Below are 21,410 nucleotides of genomic sequence, written 5' to 3' on the forward strand. Positions count from 1 at the left end.
AAAGTTGAATCAATGTTAAATCCTAAGGTCACACACTTTTTCGCTTAGAACATTTTAGTCATTGCTCCAATGTCTTCTGACAGTTGCTATGAAGAAGTATGAAGTTAGTCTAATTCTCATGATTAGAAAAATTATGTTATTTTTACCACTGGGATCTCGAGGAAGTGGGAAATTATTTATTATAATTCTGAATGCTTTTTCTGTTTGATTTGTTAGATAAAATTTATCTCTACATCAAGTTATTTTGTTTACTCTTCGTGTCTAATAACTTCTCTTTAATTTCTTCAAAATCTTTGTTCATTTACTTTGATTAATTCATTCATTAACTTATCTATCCATTTACTTATTTATTTATTCAACAAATATTCCACATATAGGTTGACAACAGTTAAAAAAACAAAGTCTCTACTCTTTTGGACTTTATATTCTAGCAGACGGAGAAACACAATAAGAAGATGGGTAAATATCCATCACATGGTGATATGTGAGTGCTGTGGAGAAAATAAAGCAGTCAGATGTTAGCAGTGCATGTTGAGTCGGGGTAGGAATTCCTATTTTTTTTCAGAGAAGATGTCTCCAACAATGTAATCTTTGAGTAGTTACCTGAAGAAGGTGAGCTTTGAGCCAAGCAGGTATTCCAGACAGAATGATTGAAGGCCCTGAGCCAGTGGCAAGGTTGTCATATTTGATGAGCAAAGAGGCCATTATAGCTAAAACAAAGTATGCAATGGTGAAAATGTAAGAAGATGAGGTTAGAGTGGATAGCAAGGGGCAAAATTGTGGAAATGACTTGGAATTTACTCTAAGACAGAAAGCCACTGGAAAGTATATTAGTTCCTACTGCAGTTTAACAAGTTATCACAAATTAAGTGGCTTAAAATAGCACACACATTTATTATGTCACAGTTTCTGTGGGCTGGGATTCTGGACATGGCTTGAATGTATTTTGTGCTTCAAGGTCTTGCAAAGCTTTATTCACCGTATTGGCCAGGCTGCATTCTCAACTGGAGACTTGACTGGGGACGAACCCACTTCCAAGCTCATTCAGGTTGTTGGTAGAATCCATTTCCTTGCAGTTGTATAACTGAGGGGCCCAACATTTTTCTGTCAGCTGGAGATCGCCTGAGGTCTTAGAGGTCAGTTGCAGTTCCTAGAGGCTATTGCAGTTCTTTGCGATGTGGGTTTTTCCATATGGCCACTCAATTCATCAAGCACACCAGGAGAGTCCCATATACCTATTACAGGCACAGAAGATGAAAAGTCTCAGGGAATACATTTCAACACAGCAATGAAATGAAAATTCTTTAAATGTTACCAGTGTTCTTTAAAAGAATGACATGTAAATCTCATTGATAAATCATCTAGTTTCTGAGTTTTGTGTAAACTGCTGTCTGTTTTGGAAATAAAGAGATTGTAAAAGCTGAAAGAGAGGCATATGAAACAGGTTGGGGGCCGGTCCCATGGCCGAGTGGTTAAGTTTGTGCCTTCTGCTTCGGTGGCCCAGGGTTTCGCTGGGTGCGGACATGGCACCACTCATTAGGTCATACTGAGGCAGCATCCCATATAGCACAACCAGAGACATTCACAACTAGAATATACAACTATGTACTTGGGGGCGTTGGGGAGAAGAAGAAGGGGGAGAAAAAAAGATCAGCAACAGTTGTTAGCTCAGACGCCCATCTTGAAAAAAAAAACCCAGGTCGTATCAGGTTATTAGGGAGTTAACATTGAACTGGACACTTTCCAAAAAAAAACACATGCATGTCTTTTTATCATAGATTTTTTTTTCCTTGTCTGCAGTGAATGCTTAGATATTAGATGTTGATAGTTATGCATTCTTGAAGACTGGAAACAGAGACAAATTTGCAATTTTAAAATGTCCAGGAATTTGCTGCCAGTGGCTCCAAGAGTGGGGTAGAATCTTGTCTTAGAGGCAGTCTCTTTGTTCTGAAAGGGAAGATTTTAGTAAATCCTGTTGGTCATAGTGATAAGATAAATAAATCATTGTTCTGATCCTAGTTCTGGAATTTGGAGAAATCGTCCAAAGCAGATAATTCAGAGGGGATGTGAGGTTTCTGTTCAAGATTGTAAATATCCGATCTAACTGAGGTGGATGTCTATATACAGAGTGACAAGTGTTCTGGAGGAGTTGGGGAACACAGAAAAATTGCAGCATTTTAAAATATTTATCTTGACTCTAGCCATCTTACCAATTTTTAAAAATTCTAGTCATTACCATTATTATATACAGTCTTATTAGCAAAAAGCGATAATTTTATCTCTTCTTATCTGGCATTTATTCATTACAGCTTATAATTCAATTTTGAGTAATAATGGTGATGAGGACATCCCTCTTTACATTCTGATTTTACTTAAAATTGTTTTAGCTCTTATTTTTTTGTAAGTCAACTTTATGTCATGTAGTTTCCTTTTATTAATCTGCTCTCATTTACCCACGTAACTTTTACAATAAAAATGATGATACTGTCAAACTGGTAAATGTTTTCTTGCTACCTCTCTGTATGGATATTATCATCAGAAGAACCATGCTTCCCACAAGCTGTGATTAAAGCATTTAGCTATGTATCTAGTGGTTACAGTTATTGATGAGGCAATGTGTTATAGTGGATAGACATTAGAAAACCTCAGCTCAAGCCTTGAACTCATCATTTGTTAGCTACATGTCCTTACATCAGTTATTTAGTTTTTCTCATCCTTAGTTTTCCCATCTAAAAGTGGGGATAGTGTTGTGCTATGTATCTCGTAGCTTTGTTTTTAGGGGAAAAAAATAAGATTTTGAAAAACACTTAATAAACCGTGAAACATCATGCCATACTGTGCTAGTGTGAATAATAGCTTTTGTCATCCAAAATGTAATTGTTATTCGCTTTAGGTAGATTGAAAACTGACTGAGGGCAGGGGTAGTTATTCCTCCGTGTGTCGCCTACACCACCCAGCCCAGTGCCTTTCACTTAGGGTGCTCTTAACTCTTGAATTAATGAATGTTTAAGTAGGTATTTAAACCTGTAATATATAGTGTTTCGTGATGAACATCATTATCTTGGCTGATACTAGAACTTAAAATAAGTTGAGTGGGAGGAACTTGCACCTATATAATATACTGCTTTTTTTCAACTTGTGCCAGCAAAGTATACTTTAAGAGCTGTACCTGCAATGAATTAGAAAATATTCACTTAGAATCATTAATTTGGTTAAAAGCTCTGTACACACATGGTGAGTCTATGACCTGTGCTGACAAGTAGAACTCCTAGAAAGAACATTATAAGATCAGAAATGAAGAGATGATGGTTTTATCTCAGATCATTTAGTAGGTTTTAGTAGTTTTGAGGATCCGTTTTTCTTGTTGTCTCTTTATAGGCAGATTTAAGGTTCTGCTGAGCTGGAATGTATGACTTGCTGGGTTATTACTAGCCTCTCCTCTGTAGATCTTAAAAACTTTAGGCTTCTTTCCTTGGTTTGGGAAATATGTATTTTGGGTTATATCTTGAGGCATTTGTTTTTGGAGAAACAGAATTCAATCAGATACTTATTTCAGAGTAGAATTTGCATTTAATCATTTCAAGAACATGGGTAAAATCAAGAAGTCTATCTCTTGGAGACTTTGAATCTAGGGGTAGGATGAAAGAAATTTATCTTTTAAATGTTCACCAAGAAGGAAGAATAAGCTGAAGTGAAATACTTGATTTGATGCATTGCCAACGTAACTTCTTGGATTTTTTTTTAAAGCAAAAAGAACCCAAGAAAAATGTTGGCTTATTTCCAGGATCATTAAGTGGCAATGAAGCAGTGAAACCATGAAGCTGTCCAGTAATGTGGGAGGGATTACTTGGTGGTGAGCAAAATGAATGTCTCCTCATTATTGCAGCATCTTAACTTGCTAAATTAAAAAAATTGAAAAAGTTTTTTCTAATTTCTCTCTTGTATATACTTGCCTCCTGGGAAAGAGAAAAATGGAGGTGTTTTACTTCATCTTTCTGAATGTAATTTTTTTTTAAGTAGAGATTTTTATTTTATTTCAAAGCAACTTGTCGTTGCTGCAAGTTTGTAAGTTGAGGAGGTGACATGTATTACAGAATTGGGCAGCTTGTCCAGCTAATTATACTCTTGCTATGTTTGAACAAAACTAAGGAGAAAAACTGCTTAAATGCCTTTTACATTTTTTTTCTAACACTCACTTTATAAGTATGATAAGAAAAAAATGCCCATTACTCTTCAAATTGCTTTTATAGTTGCAGTAGAATTAAAACAATATATATTATGGCATTCATAGAAACCTGATATTTGAATAATGACTGTGATGTTTTAAAAATACAGATGTGAGCTGAAACATTAGTCTGCATTTTCTCCTTGTTTTAAAAAACATATTAGAAATACAAGAAAATTGGAGGAAATATATACAAAAAGCAAATTCTTAAAAGCAGAAAGTAGACTATTTGTTACCAGGGATGGGGAGAGGGGGAAAGAGGAAGTTGTTTAATGGGTATAGGGTTTCAGCTCTCTGCAAAATGAGTAAGTTCTAGAGATCTATTTTGCAACAATGTGAATATACTTAAGACTACTGAACTGTACACCTAAAAATGGTTAAGATGGTAAATTTTATGCTGTGTGTTTTTTACCACAATGATAATAACAATAAAAGCAAATTCTTACCTGGACAAAGTTTATTTTCTGTAAATAAACTTTCTGGATGAGGAACTTACCTAGAAATCTATAATAATGAAGCCTAGAGATGTTTATGGTCCATTTTCTTCGGGGGAATGATGTTTACCTTAGAAGTCATGATAGAGTAGGACAAAGGATCAGTCGGTTGTAAAATGTAAATTCAATTGTGATAAAATCAGAGCTCTGAGTTAGGCTCAAAGAGCTCAGCATTATCATGTTATTATTGTTACAGATTTGGCATTTCAGGGAAGCTGAGATGACAATTGTGTTCTAAATCCTTAGTCGTATGTTTAGTAAACAAATAGGAAACACCTAATGCAAAGGGAAATAGATAATAGGGGTAAAGTGGTTATGGGAGCACACTCAGAATACTAATTTACCACTTTGGCCAGTGATATTACACTTTTATATGAAGTCTCATTTTAACTTTTAACATGCACAAGAGTCAGCTCATTTGAATGAACTCTTCTCCACCCCCTCCACCTCTAGTGGGAGTGCTAATGAACAGTGAAGTGGCTCAGAATAATCTCTAACTGACTATTAAATGAGGGAGCATCAGCTTTATCTTACAGTTCGATATAAAACTAAATGTGAGCAAGGTGGATCAAATCTTAGGAATATTAACATCATATCTTGCTAAATTTGGAGGGGAGATTAGAGAACAGTTAACCTAAAAACCCATATAATGCCTAACTTCTCTTTATAAGACAAGATTAACAGCAGATCTCAAGGTGGTTGTCATGTGTGTTCTTTTGCACAATAACATTTCATGTATTTAGTGGAGAGCAATTCCCAAGTGGTTAGGAAGGGGGAACTCGCTGCCTCATGAGAGATCCCATTTCATCTGTAGTTAGCTCTGACCATTAGCTAATTAGAGGAGGCAAAACCTGTGTTCACTTAAATTTTCATTTTCCTAGGATAAGCATTCCCAGTGTCCTTAACTCTTCTTCATATAAAATTCGTGTTTTTTTAATGTTAGTTACTATCCTTTAAATATATTACTTAAAAAAACACGTTTCTTTTTAAAGTGCCCACAATATAATAATCAAGGTGACGTTGGGCTGTTTTAACTTTATATAAGACTCTACTACCTCAGTTTTAGACATTTTTTCTGTTTGAATTACTGTTTGAATTAGTAACACCTGAAAAGGATGACAGCACAGAAAGTGACCTATGTTGCTAACCAGTATTACCACGTTATTTTTAAAGATGCTTCTTTTACTTACACAAACTGGTCTCTCCACTGCCAAAACTCCAAAGTGGTGGATCTTTCATCATTCTGATTTTCTCTCTCTTGTGTTCTTATAGCAGTGTTTATTTTTTTCTGACTATAAAGTGACACACTATTAAAGAAAATTTGAAAAATACAGCAAAATTTGAAGAAAAATATATCATCCATAGTCATTATCCAGAGAGAACTGTTAATCATTTTGTATATTCCTATTTTTCTTGAATGGGGTGTGTGCATGTGTATGTATGAAATATATGTAATAGAGGAGGGGTTGCACTATGAATACATTTTGTACTTTATTTTTTCTGTCAAAATTATATTTTGAACATTTCTTAGTCATTAACTATTTTTAAAAACATAATGTTTAAGTGCTGCATAATATTCCATTTATTTCTGAACCATTACATATTTAACAATTCTTCTCTTGTTGGCCTTTAAGTTGTTTACATTTTTGTGACCATGAATAATTCCATAATGGACATATTTACATACAAAGCTATATCTTTGCTTCTGTCATTATTTCCTTTGAATAGATTTCTTGAAGGATTATTAGATTAAAAAATAAGAACATTTCCTAAATCTCAGAGTAATCTCTCTACAAGATAGGGTGACCACGTAGTTGTTCATTCAAATTAGGATGCTTTTACCAAAACAAATGCTGAATGGACAGAACCAGAACAATAGGTGCAAACAAAGACTGAACTGACTGGAATGGGATATAGCTCATCCTACTAAAAGAAAATATGATTATTTCACTTTTAAATTAAAATTCCTCTAATGCTACCCCCATTAAGATAAAAAAAAATCCCTTGGCATGACTGATTTTTAATAGAGATGATAAAAGTATATTGTCATAACAACTCATTATCAAGCATAAGAATTTATGCCTTCTTATTCATCAGAGGTCTGTTTATGAGTGAATGTGAAGATTCATTGAGTATTAGAAATCACACACACGCAACTTAGGACCAACAGGGTGATTCCATTATAAACTTATAAATAGATCTGAACATAAAACATTTCAAGGTATTACTATGAAGAGGAAGCCTGAACCAAGTAACCAGCCAACAAGTAAATAAATGAAGAAAGACAAAAGAACTTTATAAGTCTTGTCTCCCAAATGAAATGAGAAAATAATTCCACTCTACAATGGACTATTTTGAAGAGATAATTTTCACAATGAATGTGAATAAATTAATTGGCTTATAATAAGAGGAAATTTTAAGAGACAGTATGACATTTAAGTGTGACACAACTATTTTAAGGCAATCTTTCTCTTTAGCCTTTATTCTTTTGCCTTCATTTTATTTGCATCCTGTGATAAGGCATTGTGTTTGACAGCGGTAGATATTTAAAGGATAATTTTAAGACAATAATTAAGTAGGACATTTTTAAAAACAGCAGATTTCAAAGTGGTTGCCATCAGGGTTCTCGGCACACAGTGATATTCATTGTATTTAACAGAAGTTCCCTTGGGTCATCTGACAAAAAAATTGTTCTTCATAGGACGTATATAATTGTTGGTGAATGTTCTTGTTGTAATTTTAATTTAATTGTGGAATTCTTTTACTATTTAAAATATATACAGAGAGAAAATATAAATCATAAAGTTAGAAGTATAGTAGAAAGAATACTAGACAAAGGCAATTTTCCTTTTTCCCAACCTGGATGACTTTCATTTCACTTTTTTTGCCTTGTTGCACTGGCTAGAATCTCCAGTATAATGCTGCAGAGAAGCGTGAGAGTGCACCTTGTTCCTGATCTTGGGGAAATTGTTCAGTCTTCTGCCATTAAGTATGATGCTAATGTAAATTTTTCATAGATGCTCTTTATCAGGTCAGAGAAATTACTTTCTGTTCATAGCCTGCTGAGAATTTTTTTTTTATTATTAAGAATGGTTGTTGGATTTTGTCAAACATTTTTTTCTGAATTTATTGAAATGATGATTATTTTTTTCTTTTAGTTTGTTAATATGGTGAATTACATTTATTGATATTTGATTGTTAAACCAATCTTGCATTACTGGGATAAACTTTACTTTGTCCTGATGTTTTATCCTTTTTCTATATTATTGGATGTAATTTACTAATATTTTTGGTGGGATATTTGCATCTATGTTCATGAGGGATAGTGTTTGTAGGTTTTATTTTGTTTTACTTGTAATATATCTGTTTGGTTTTGTCTTAATGCTTGCCCCGTGGAAGGAGTTGGGTAGTATTTTTGCTCTTTCCGATTTTCTGGAAGATCTTGTATAGAATTGATACATCTTCCTTAAATATTTGGGAGAATTCACCAGTGAGGAAGCCATCTGGATCTGGAGTTTTCTTTGTGGAAAAGTTTTAATTACATGTTCAATTTTTAAAGTAGATTCAGAACTATTCAGGTTATCTATTTCTCTTGAGTGAGCTTTGATAATTTGTGTCTTTCAAAGATACCATTTTATCTAAGTTGTTGAATTTATGGGCATAAAGTTGTTGATACTATACTCTTATTATTATAATACTTTCTGTAGGATCTGTAGTGACATCACTTCTTTCATTACTGATTTTTTTTTTTTTAGACACTTAAAAATTTTTTTGTTGCAGTAACATTGGTTTATAACATTATGTAAATTTCAGGTGCACTGGATTATATTTCAACTTCTATATAGATTACATCATATTTACTACCCAAAGACTAATTACAATCCATCACCAGACACATGTGCCTAATCACCTCTTTCATCCTCCTCCCTCCCCCCTTCCCCTCTGTCCAATCCAATCTCTGTCTCTATGTGTTGTTCATATTATCTTCTATTTTTGATTGAGATCATATGGTATTTGAATTTCTCCTTGTAACTTATTGTGTTTAGCGTAATACCCTCAAGATCCATCCATGTTGTCATAAAGGGCCAGATTTCATCCTTTTTTATGGCTGAGTCATATTCCATTGTGTATATATACCACATCTTTATTCATTCATCCATTGATGGGCATCTAGGTTGCTTCGTAGCTTTGGCTATTGTGAATAATGCTGTGATGAACATAGGGGTGCAGATATCTTTATGCATTCATATTTTCTTGTTCTTTGGATAAATACCTAGCATTGGAATAGCTGGATTGTATGGTAATTGTTTTCTTAATGGTGTGAGGTCATTACTGATATTTTTAACCTCCGTCTTCACTCTTTTTTTCTCCTCAGTCTGGCTAGAAGTTTATCAATTTTATTTATTTTCTCAAAGATCTAGGTTTTGACTTTATTGATGTTTTTCTGTTTTCTCTTTTGTTGATTTCTGTCCTGCCCTTATTATTTATTTTACTTTGCTTACTTTAGGTTTGATTTGCTATTTTTTTATTCTGTAAATGTCAATTAGGTTGAGTTGTTTGATAGTGTTGTTTCCTATATCCTTACTGATTTTCAATGTACTTTTGTCTACCAATTATTGAGAGTTATTGAAGTCTCCAACTATAGTTGTAGATTTGTCTATTTTTCTTTGCAGTTCTATCAGTTTTTTTGTAGGTGCATAAACCTTTAAGATTATTATGTCCTTTTGATGAATTGACCTCTTTATCATTATGAAGAGATCTTCTCTATTCCTTGCAATATTCTTTGCTCTAAAATCTAGTTTATCTAATGTTAATATAGCCACTCCAGCTTTTTTGATTAGCATAGCATGCTCTATCTTTTCTGTCTTTTCACTTTTAACCTCTTTTAGCTGTTGAGCACCACATATTTTTGGGCTCTAGGTTTTTGTGGCGAGTCTCTGATCTCACTTGCAATTTTGAGGGACCTGGCCTATATCTTCTTTCTCCCATGTGTGCCCCATTAAAATGCTGAGTCTGATTCGTAGTTTCATTTGTGAAAACATGGAAAGAGACATATTTTGGATATAAAAGATCATTGATTTTATCTGGTCAAGTTGAGTTTGTGATTCCTGATGGACCACCTTGGGGGATCTGTCCAGCAGGCAGTTGAATATGTGGTTCTATAATTCAGGGATATCAGCGCATAGGAGGTACTAGAATTTATGGATGTAAATGAGTTCCCCTAAGAAAGCTGTTTAGAATGAGAAAAAGATCAAGAATGAAAACCTGGCCAGCAAAGATATTTAATGAGAAAGAATCTGTAGTTTAGGTAAGTGTTAATGCAGTAGGGATACTTATGATAATGAAAGTTTCTTATATCTATGAATTGTTAAATGCAAATGACAGTGAATCCTTTATCATGGAAAAGTATTTGGGTATTTCACTCTATGATCTGTCAAGATTTTAATATTCCTTCTAAGGTGCTTGATCTAAATGTAATACCCTAAATAGTTTAAATTATCCATAAATATTTTTTGTAAATTTAGTCTCAGATGCTGAAAAGAATTGTCCTGGTGAATAAGTTACATGAAGTGCCCAAAGGCTCAAGTTTGTCCCCTGTCTTGTTCATAACTCTTGGTGCCAAGTAATACCACAGAGGATTCGCATAACTTAAGCCTTCAGTAAATATGTGATTAAACTGCCAAATCTCATGAGTGTTTTTCTTAATGATCCTTGGTCTCTGTTTAAGTGCTCTTGTTGTTGAGCAGCCTTACCCTGATTAGAGGTGGGGAATATATTGGGATAATCCCATTATAGACAGAAATGTCACAGGCTGGATTCTACATGTTGGAACTCTTGGCAGCAGATATTCAAGTTCCCAAGGCGTGTGTGGGCTGTTCAGAAAATTGGCCCTAAGTAGGATTTTATTTTAACTTTAAAATGCACTTGTCCGGAAATTTTTAAAGAGATGCCATGATATTTGATATAATATCTCTACTTAGAAATTTTTTTCTTGTTGACTGTTAGTTGTTATTACTGTAATTTATTATGCCTGTAACAATCCAGAGATAGGCTAGAAAATCAGATGATTCATTATAAATGATTTATCTAGTGAGTAAACTTTTTAATTTCTCACCCTGGTTTGTAGCACAGAGATTGTGAAGTGGACAAGGTCACTGTGCCTCCTGATGTTGCTGTTAATCTAGACTCCAAATTGTAGAAGGCTTCACAGTGATTGAGGACTTATGTCTCCGCTGAAGCCATGATTACTAACAGTGTAACTTACCCACCCCTTCACATGTTTTTCTGTGTGAGATAAAAGTTTAATTTGAAGCAAAATGCAAGATTTGTGCAAAAAAACTCATCTCCTGACGAGTTATCTTTCTAGGAACTTAGGTGATAAAATTTCTTACATCAGGGCTGTGATTCACTTTCCTTGCGACATGGGGCTGGTAGTAACACTCATTTTATGTAGATTTTTCTAGGCCCCTATAACTAAAATTAGGCCAGATATGTAAGTAAGTAAGTAGTAAGTACCCTAAACTCTAAAACAGATCTCCTTATATACATTTATAATAGGCCAGGTTATGTTCTCGCTCTCTCTTTTTAAATGCATCTATAGTTCCTCCTACACTCCAACTTATTCTCTTTTTATTTTTCAAAAGAATATTTACACATAAAGATTGCAGTTCTTCAAAAACCAGTTTAACTTGTCATCTGAATGACACAGACTAATGATCAGCAATGATAACACAGCTCAACAGATCTTTTAATATTCTGTGCTAAAATAATGCAGTTACAATACTGAAATTTTCACTCCAACATAATCGGTGGGGAGAAGCCCACAGGCCCTCCAACAAGATGCACTCTTGAAACTAGGGTCAAGTTCAGGAAATATTACCCTTTAAGACTGACGGGAGTACCGTACATGGATGGAATTTGCTATTTACAGACTTCTCTTTTAGAAGTGACTCATCTAGTGTAATTTTGAAATGACAGGAGCTGAATACGACACCAGGAGCAAACCATACTAAGATATAATTAAGTATAATGACAGAAAAAATAGAGAGATATTTTGAAATGAATAAAGGTAACAATCTTCCTTGGATCTTTGAAAAATTGGATTTATAGAGTAAGACTTTCAAGAAAACCAAAAAAATCTATGTGTGCCAAGGTTTCTAAGGCAAGACATTATCCAGTTTAATATTCTGATAGTGGTATCTGTGTAACGCCTGTCCCCATGAAGAAGATCTTTATGATAGTTACTATAAGAAATGGATAAATTGCCATTTTGGTGATAGATATTTTGGTTAATGTGAATCGTTTTATTAGATTTTACTTCTTCCTATTCCCACTTTTAAAATTATATGAGTAATGCATGTTGTTTTTAGGAAAATTAGAAAACAAAAATAAAAAGAAAAAAGATCATGAAATCTCATTGCAAATATATTTATATTTTTTTAATAAAATATGATCATTCCTTACATATTATTTTGAAACCTAATATTTGTTTATGTTAACAATATCATTAAGTAAAAATATTTCAATTAGCCCTAGGTAAAGTAACAAAAATATGATTACTACTATTAGGGTCAATATTGATCCTTTCCTTTTACAGCATTTTTCTGTTGATGTTTCTGCACTAATGGATACAGCAGCATCCTCATTTAACATCTCCAAAGTGCTGGAATCAGGCTCTTTGGTCACGAGGTAAATTTGGATTTTTTTTTTTTTTTTTGAGGAAAATGAATCTTTTCCCTGGCAAATAGGGTACATAGCTCAACTCTACTACTGACACCACCAGGTACTCTCAAGTCTGTCAATGCAAATAATCCATAATCAGTCTATAAATCAAAACTGGGATGAGTTTATTATATGAACCAGGTCTGAGGACTATAGCCTAGGGTCTTTCCTCCTAAGGAAGGAAGCACTCCAAAGAAGCAGGGTGTGTATATACTGTCTTGGAACAAAGAGTGGTTGTATACCGTCTTGGAACAAAGGGCATACATCACATATATCAGGAATATCCCTTTTACAAGTAATGAGATTGCGTTATTGGCACAGCAGGTCAGTGGTCACAAGGTGAGTTAAAGCAGGTCAGTGACTAATCCTTAATTTCTGGGAAGAGATGCTTATCCTTAAAGAAACCTGATATGGCAAGAGCTACGTCTGTATCTTTAACAGCGTCATCCTTGGCTTTGGGACATTCTAAATGCGTACAGGAGATGTACAATGCATGCTCAACAGGCCATGTCAGGCCTTTCTGAAAAACAAGGTCAGGTCGAATTAGTTTTCAACCAAATGGCTTCATCATATACCCCGATATATCCTATTGCTTTTCGTTTACTCATCACCTTCTTTTCCTCATTGCAGAGAAGATTCCAGATTAAAAAAATGAATTCCTGGATCTTCGGGCATTGCATCTTTCTTTGGCAGTTTTTCTTCATTCCTTTCACAGTGAGTGGCAGCAAGCCCAAAGTTAAGAGCTTGAATTTTCAAGTCAGAGGGTCCTGGGTTGAATCCTGACTCTGCCACCTGTAGCTCTTTGGCTTTAAACAAGTTCCTGGACCTCTCCAAGCCCCAATAACCTTATCTAAGAAACTGAGATTATTAGTACTAAGTGCAGAGCATTGTTGTGGATCTTCAATAAAATCATGATTTAAAGGGTTTAGCGTAGTGAAGATCATACCCTGGGGGTTTCACACACCAGTTACTCTTATCTTACAAGCCTCTGTGAGATTCTCTCTGATGGTCCAGTTTAAGGGAGGAGCGCTTGGGCTCTTGTGCTTCTTCAGCCTCTTTTCCTCCTTTGGGAGCCTCATAAAATCCCACCTCTTCCATGTGTTTTCATATACACCCTAAACTCAACATGCAAAAATAGAATACTCTGCAACGATTGCACGTTTTTTGTTTGTTCTTTCTGACATTATATAAATCATGCTATACAGTACAACAGCAGCATAATGTTTTGTCCATCTTGTTGCTTTCTGATGATGACAATGATGATGATGGACTCCTTAAAAGCAGGAAGCCAGCATATTTTTAGCATAAAAGCCAATATTAGATTAGATTTGATTATATTTAAATTTCACTCATTGAATGTGTTTGATAGCCCTTGTTCTTTGACTTCAGGTGGTGTTACCAGAGCATGAACCTGTTTTTGTGCTTGTGTGGGTATGTGTGTATGTGAGCATGCAGTCCATGTATATATGCATTTAAATTTAACATTTTTACTAAAGCTGCTCCTGAAAATCACTGTGTGGCAAAAGGATTAACATCTCTGGAACGCCTAATAAGAGGAATTAGGGAAGGTGATTTAAATAAAAAGCTATTTTGGGATTTGTCTGTTAGAGGTTGTAGAGATCTGTAGAGAACCTTGTCCATGAATTACAACTAAATAGGCTTTTTATAAAGTAATCTGAAGTAGAAATTATTTTTTCTAATCCTCATGTGAAACTGTACCTAAAACTTATTAAATAACAAGGCAATTAAATTTAATTCTCCTACTGGCATTGATTACCTTGTAGAGAGGTCTAGATGAGCAGAGACTACGAGATCAAGATGCCTTTTTTTAATATAGAAATATTGCAACCTTTGACCTCAACGCTCACATCTTCTTAATGAAGGGATTGTGTAAGAGTGTTCTTTTCAATGAGCTCTACAGTGCTACCTCACAGAAGATGAAATATAATGCTTGATAATTCTTTTTATCGAGAGTTTGATACAGTTTGTTGTGAAGCACAGTGCTGTAAAAACGTGGTGATTTGAATATGCAACCTGCAAGAAGACACCTTTTATCCCAGACTGGATCCTGTTATCTTTTAAGCCACTCTCCTCTATCTGCCATGTCATTGAAGAGAAGCCTTGACACTGCCTTAGAAGGATCATTCTCCAATATGATCTCATTCTCTTAATTATTTTTTAACTCACATATTCCTAAATTTTCCCATCAACTTCTCCTGTCATGTTTTTAAGCTTTTAGATATAATTTTTAAAAAATCACCATCAAGTTTGTCTTCACATTTCACTTAAAATTGTCTTAGTGTGTCTTAACTTTATTACTTCTTTTTTTAGTTGAGATATAATTGATACACAACATTATATCAGTATCAGGTGTCCAACACAAATAACCATAACACAAGATTTGAAAGGACAAGTCACATAAACTAGAGTAGTATAAATGCTATGGGATTCTTAGGAGAGAAGGAAGACTTCTCATGTGGAGGATAAGGAGAAAACTTGTGGAGGAGGAGGCATGTGATATGTTCCTCTAAGGAAAATCTGAATTGATTGTTCTTAGCAAATAGGGAAGTTCATAATCTGGGTGGAGAAAGCAGCTTGAGCAAAACTGAGGAAGGAGGAAAGCACAGGTGGTGGTGGTGGGAATAGGAAATGGAAAGCTAGCTTACCATGCATAAATGAGAGCATTGGGACTTAGTGTTGGACTTGTGACTTTCGGTTATTATTACATTATTTTATAAACACTGACACTTTGATCAAAAGAGGAATATGAGTAGATCTATAGTTAGGAAGATTGTTATGATTTTTTTTTTATATTGAGTAATAAGGTCGTGTGTGAAGGAAGAGCTGAATTATTTATTATTTATTTGGCATTAAACACTCATTCGATTTCACATCCTGACCTCTATATCACAGGCGTTATTGGCCCAAGGAATTGACAGAATAGTAGTGGTTCCATATTTTATGATTTTAGGGATGGTATGAAAGCTTGCTTTACAAAGACTTAACAAAATTATCTGTCTGCTAATATCTGATTATTTCTTATACATTTTACTTAAAGGCAAGTGGTAAATACCTTGATGTATTTTCCCCTATTAAAATACAAAAGCCTCTGAGCATAGTCTGAGAGCCTTCTAAGGGAAAGGATACTGCTTAGGGGCAGAACATTTCTGGAAGAATATCTAGGCAAACACTGGCTTTTATTTTTTTTGGCTGACTTCACAATTTTGCTTAACCCTGTTTTGATATATCTCAAAAATAAACATACATGTAAATAAAATATATAAATACAACACACTGAATTCATTGGTAATTTTTATATAATTCTTATTTAATAAAAATTTTTAATTAATTAAAATGAAATAAAATAGTGTTTTGTACCTAAAAGGTGTTTCCTAGTGCATGAAATCAGGAACAAGACCCTGGATGGGTAGTTGGATTAGCAATTCTTCTCTGGAGGAAGATTGGCTGTGCTTTCTTAATGACTACCTTGATTTCTGTTAATGAGCTATTCAGATACATAAAAGAACAATTAAGTTCACTCTCAGCCTTCTGCTCTGTTACTTTTAATCTTGTGTAAATAGTTCTTAACAAAGGCATTATATTCTAAATCTATTTTATTTTATGTAATGCTAGTTTTTTACTTAGAAAGGAAAATAGTTGAAGAGCTAGCATATGGTTACTTTATGCTGCTCTTGACTTGCCTCCCCTTCAGTGCATTTCATGCTCTTCTCTGTGGTTTTTTTCCCTCATTCTCTGTGATTTCTTCTTCCACGTAGGACTCAGTGCCTGCGTGCTTCTCTTGGATGATTGAGGCTTCTTCACTGTTCTGCTTTACCTGGGTCTGTTTGGTCCATCCAGCAGCGTCCTAACAAATCTAGACTTCTCTCCCCATCCTCTTCAGCCTTTCCTTTTGTTGCTAATATTGCTTATACTTCCTTCCTTCTTTCCTTCCTCCCTCTCTTCCTCCCTTCCTCCCTTTCTCTCTTCCTCTTTTTATGGTACTTAGAAGCTTGTATATTTTGTGAATATTTACAAATGACTTGCTTTTGATTTTGTTGACAGTCCCTGCTATTTAATTTTTTGCAGTTGTTGTCTATTCCATTCATTTTTGCTCTTATCTCTATTAGTTTCTTTCTTCTACTTTTTTTGACGTTAATACTTCTTTGCTTAAATCTGTTAAAGTTGAATGTTTAACTATTTTAAATACTTCTTATTTTGTTTTAGTAAATACATTTAAGGCAATAAATTTACTTCTCAGTACTACTTTGCCTGCATTTCACAGGTTTAATTTGTTGTGGTGTCATTTCCTCCCTGTTTTAAATATTTTATAATTTCCATTTTGATCTACTGTTTAATCATTGGGTTATTTGGGAATACACTTTGAAAAAACTATCGTTAACATTGATTTGTAACAATTGTATTATTCAAATATTTAACATTTATTGAGACATTTCATGTGACTTAGTATATGGAAAAATTTTAAAAATGCCCTATATATTCTTTTTTTTTTTTTTGTGGAAGATTAACCCTGAGCTAACTACTGCCAATCCTCCTCTTTTTGCTGAGGAAGACTGGTCGTGAGCTAGCTTCCACGCCCATCTTCCTCTGCTTTCTATATGGGATGCCTACCACAGCATGGTGTGCCAAGCGGTGCCATGTCCGCACCTGGGATCCGAACTGGTGAACCCTGGGCCGCTGAAGCAGAACGTGCGCGCTTAACCACTGCGCCACTGGGCGAGCCCCACCCTACATATGCTTGAAAAGAATGTATATTCTCTATTTGTGCAGGCTTCTAAAATATATATTGTCAAGCATGTATCTAATATTAAATCTATATCCTTACTGTTTTGTGTGTACTTTATCTATATTTCCAATAGTGGTGTGTTAAAATTCCTCTAATTGTCACTTTGTCAATTTTTCCTTGTAATTCTATTACTGAAAAGTTTGGAACTATTTCGTTAGGTATATGCAAACTCATGACTGTCCCATCTTCTTGAGTCATTGATCCTTCAATCATGATTTAGTGTGTCTCTCCATCCCTGTTAGTAATTTTTTAAAAAATTATTTTATTGAAGTCATATTGGCTTATAACATGTGAATTTCCAGTGTACCTTATTATATATCTGTTTCTTTTTAGACTGCATTATGTTTACCACCAGTAGTCTAGTTTTTAATTTTTAATCTAATATCTGTTTTTGTCTGATAGTATTGGTGCTACAGCAGGGTTTTTTTGTTATTATTTGCTGGTAAATACTTTTTCATGACTTTTCAATCTTTCTTTGCTTTTGGTTTTAAATATGTCTTTTAGCCCAACATTTTAGTTGAATTTTATTTGTGTTACCTTATTTGATAATCTTTGTTTATTAATAGGTCAGTGTAATCTGTTTATATTTATGGTACTTAGTGATAATTTACATTTATTTTGCCATCTTATTTTAGATTTCTGTTTGTATTCCATTTTTTTCTTTGTTTTTTTTAACCCTCTCTTACCTTCTTGATAAAGTTTTCAAAAATTACTATGATTCCTCTGATAGTTTGAGAGCTATACGTTATGTTTGCATTCTATTAGAAGTTATCCTTAACATGTTAGTGGAATTATTTGTCTCTAATATTTTCGTAAAAAGTCACTCAGTGTATTTATTCTCTTCTTAAACAAGACAAGGACCCTGGACTCTTAATCCACTGAAAACTGCTCTTTTCTGTGTCTTCTTTTCCCCCTTTCTGGTTATTGTATTTAGTTCTACATGAAAAAAATCCAAATTAACTACTCTTATAAGTTTTTGTAGGTTAATGATTATGTAAATTTATAAACATACTGTATCAAATTTCTGTGCTTACCATTTTTCTTCTTGCATTCCATTCATTCCTTTTGGGCTCAGTTTCTTCTTACTGAAGTATATCCTTTAATAGCTTATTTTGGGGGATATCTGTATGTGTAGGATTTCTTAGTCTTAGTATTTATAAAAGTGTTTATTTTGTTCTCACTTTTGCTTGATAGTTTAGAATGATTTTGAATTTTATGTTTATTGTTATTTTCCCTCAAATGTTTTAAGATTTTGTCTTCTGTCAACTGTCATTGCTGATGAGAGTTTTTGTCAAAGTTGTCATCCCTTTCTAGATAGCCTAGCTTTTCTCTATGTGGGAATTTAAGTTTTTATTCATTTATTCATTATTCTTCAAATATTTATTGACTGACAGTTAGTGTTCTAGGCATTGGGGATTCGTCAGTGTACAAAGCAATCAAAAATCCCTGCACTCATAGATCTTACAGCCTAGCAAGTGAATATTTTAGCTAAGATAAAGCTAGTCACTGTAATAAAGTAACCCCCTGGTTATCACTAACTTACTGCCTTATTTTACTTTTTATTCATCAAACTGCCTCTTATGGATGTTTCTAGTTAGGCAGCTCTTAAGATACACGCATCTTCTACTTTGTGGCTCTGCCATCTTTAATATTTGGTTCCAATGTTGTTCTGGGGTCACCAACATTCCAGCAGCCAGAGAGGGAAAAGGGCATGGAGGATGATGTGTGAGGTTTTTAAGAACCAGGCCTGGAAATGGCAGTTATCACTTTGGCCCACATTCTCATGGCTAGAACTCAGTCACTTGTTCATATTTAACTTCAAGGGTGCCTGGGAAATGTAGTTTAGCTGTGGACTCAGGAGGAAGAGAAAAGACATTTGGGGAATCAGCTAGCAGTCTCTGCCATGGAAAGATAGATCATGAATAAGTAAAACACATACTATGCTAAATAGTATTTGTGTCAAGGATGAAAATAAATGGAGGGGGTAGGAAGCGTTGTGGGAGGTGAGGTCACAATTATATATAGGTGGCTGGTGACATCTTTACTCAGAGGCTCCATCTGAGTGTACACCTGCAAGACGTGAGGGGTTGGTACCTTGTGGATATCTGAAGGAAGGACATTTCAGGCATAGCAAATAGCAAATGCAGATGTCTTGAGGTGGGGACAAGACTGGCCTGACCAGAGCAGCAAGGAAAGCAATATAGCTCCAGGAAAGTGAGCAAGAGGCTGAGGTAAAAATGAGGTCAGTGAGGTAACAGATAATGTGTGGCTGTGTGAGCCATTGTAAGGACTTCCAGTATTACTCTGAGACTGGAAGTCATCAGTGGGTTTTGAGTGGAAGGCATGATCTGACTTAGGTTTAGTGGTATAACTCTGGTTGCTGGTGTCAGAGAGTGGTGAAAATTTCCCTTTACCCCTCTTTGTTCTTTTGGCTGGTCTAATAATTAAATTGACAGAAGATAGATTAATAGGAGAAAAACATTTAATTTTGTACGTATGGGAGCTCATAGAAATAAGAGGTTCAAAGAAGTGACCAAGGCAGGCAGCTTTTATAACTTTTAGACAAAGAAACAATAAATTTGTGAAGAATAGACAAGACAAAGAAACTTAGGCTTGGGTTCTAATTAGTGAAGAAACTAAGCAGAGTTTATTTAGACAGGCTTCTTGGCCCTGAATTCCCTCTCTCTGGTGGTAAGGATGTCTCTCTACCTCTTGGTGCAGGGAAGGTACCTTTCACATCAGGGATTTATTTCCTGCTTTCCTGGATACAGAGAGGACAGTCAGAGTGTTCTTGCACTGGATCTTTCTCAAATGACTTTAATTTAAAATAATCAATATGCCACTTTGGCATATTTTGGGGTGGCCTGCCCTGAGCCCCATCACTGAGTTAAGAATAGATTGTCAGATAGGGGTAGGGAGTAAATCAGACAGGCTAGTTAGAGGCTACTCTCATAATCCAGGTGAGAGATAATGATGGTTTGGACTAGAGTATTAACAATGAAGGTAGTATGAAACTATCAGATTCTGAATATAATTTCAAAGTATTGCTGACAGGATTTGCTAATGAATAGAATGTGGGATATATGAAAAAGAGAAGAGTCAAGGATGACTGTTTGGCCTTAGTAACTGGAAGAGTGGAGATATCAGTGTTGAGGTTGGGAAAATTAGGAAGATTAGGAACTCAGTTTTGATATGAAAAATTTGAGATGCCTTTATGACATCCAAGTTGAAATGTCAAAGAACCAAGGGGTGAGAACCAGGCTGAAAAAATATATTTGCAAATCATTAACATAGAGATGGTATTTAAAGCCATGAGACTGGATGAAATCACAAAGTAAATATATGTGATGGAAAAGAAAAGAGATTCAAGGTCTAAATCTGGGGACATTTCAATATGTTGAGGGCAGTGAGATGAGGAGGAACCGGCCAAAGAGACTGAGGAGGAAGTAAGAGAAGGTAAGAAAATCTAGGATAGTCAAGGTTCCTAGAAGCCATATGCAGAAAATACTTCAAGGAGGAGCCAGTGATAAAATATGTAAAAAGCTGTTAATAGGTGAACTAAGATAAGGACTAAGGATTGACAATTGGATTTAACAGCATGAAGGTTATCAGTAGCCTTGATAAAAAGAATGGTAGATTGTGTTCCCCAGGAAGCAGATTCTGAGATGGAGAAGAGCAAGAGGTTTGTTAGGAAATGTATTTGGAATCACCTCTATGGAAGGGAAGGAAAGGAGGCAGGAATAGAGGGAGAAGTTGGGCTGTAATGCAGTCTAGTAAATGCCTCAGCAGACGCCACAGGAAACTCTAATGTTGAGATACTCCTTCAGAGTTGTCCTAAATTGGGATGACATATCTAGACATGCATAAACCTCTTGTTGACTAGTCACTGAAAGTGGGCTGCCCTGGAAAGGGGTATGATTTTAGGCAAAGTGACTCCTCAGCCAATGTAATCTGAGGAAGGGTCATAGCTGAGGGCTATTTTCTGGTAGCATGTCCAGCAGCTGGAGAGTAAGGCCTTCAGGATGCTCTGGGTGGTGCATCACAGTGTCCATTAGAAACAGTTTAGATGGAGTAGCAAGGGCAAAAGCCTGATGAGAGTGGGTTCAGAAGAGAGTGGGAAGACAGAAATTGGAGACAATGGGCACAAATGACTCTTTCCTCTTCA

General features: G+C 35.0%; 1 protein-coding gene across 5 annotated transcripts in view; it reads left to right on the top strand.

Moving 5' to 3' along the window:
- The window catches only part of IQCM (IQ motif containing M), a 417,125-nt gene that overhangs the window by 38,864 nt on the left and 356,851 nt on the right, over positions 1-21,410 (top strand). For 2 of the 5 annotated variants that reach the window (XM_070257806.1, XM_023628599.2), the window contains one exon: positions 12,317-12,408. The exons of the other annotated variants lie outside the window; for them this stretch is intronic. The gene's annotated coding sequence lies outside the window, so the exon portion shown is untranslated. The remainder of the gene's footprint in view (positions 1-12,316; positions 12,409-21,410) is intronic. 5 annotated transcript variants of the gene reach the window in all.

This window comes from Equus caballus, chromosome 2 (genome assembly GCF_041296265.1).
Source record: "Equus caballus isolate H_3958 breed thoroughbred chromosome 2, TB-T2T, whole genome shotgun sequence".
NCBI classification, from domain to species: Eukaryota; Metazoa; Chordata; class Mammalia; order Perissodactyla; family Equidae; genus Equus; species Equus caballus.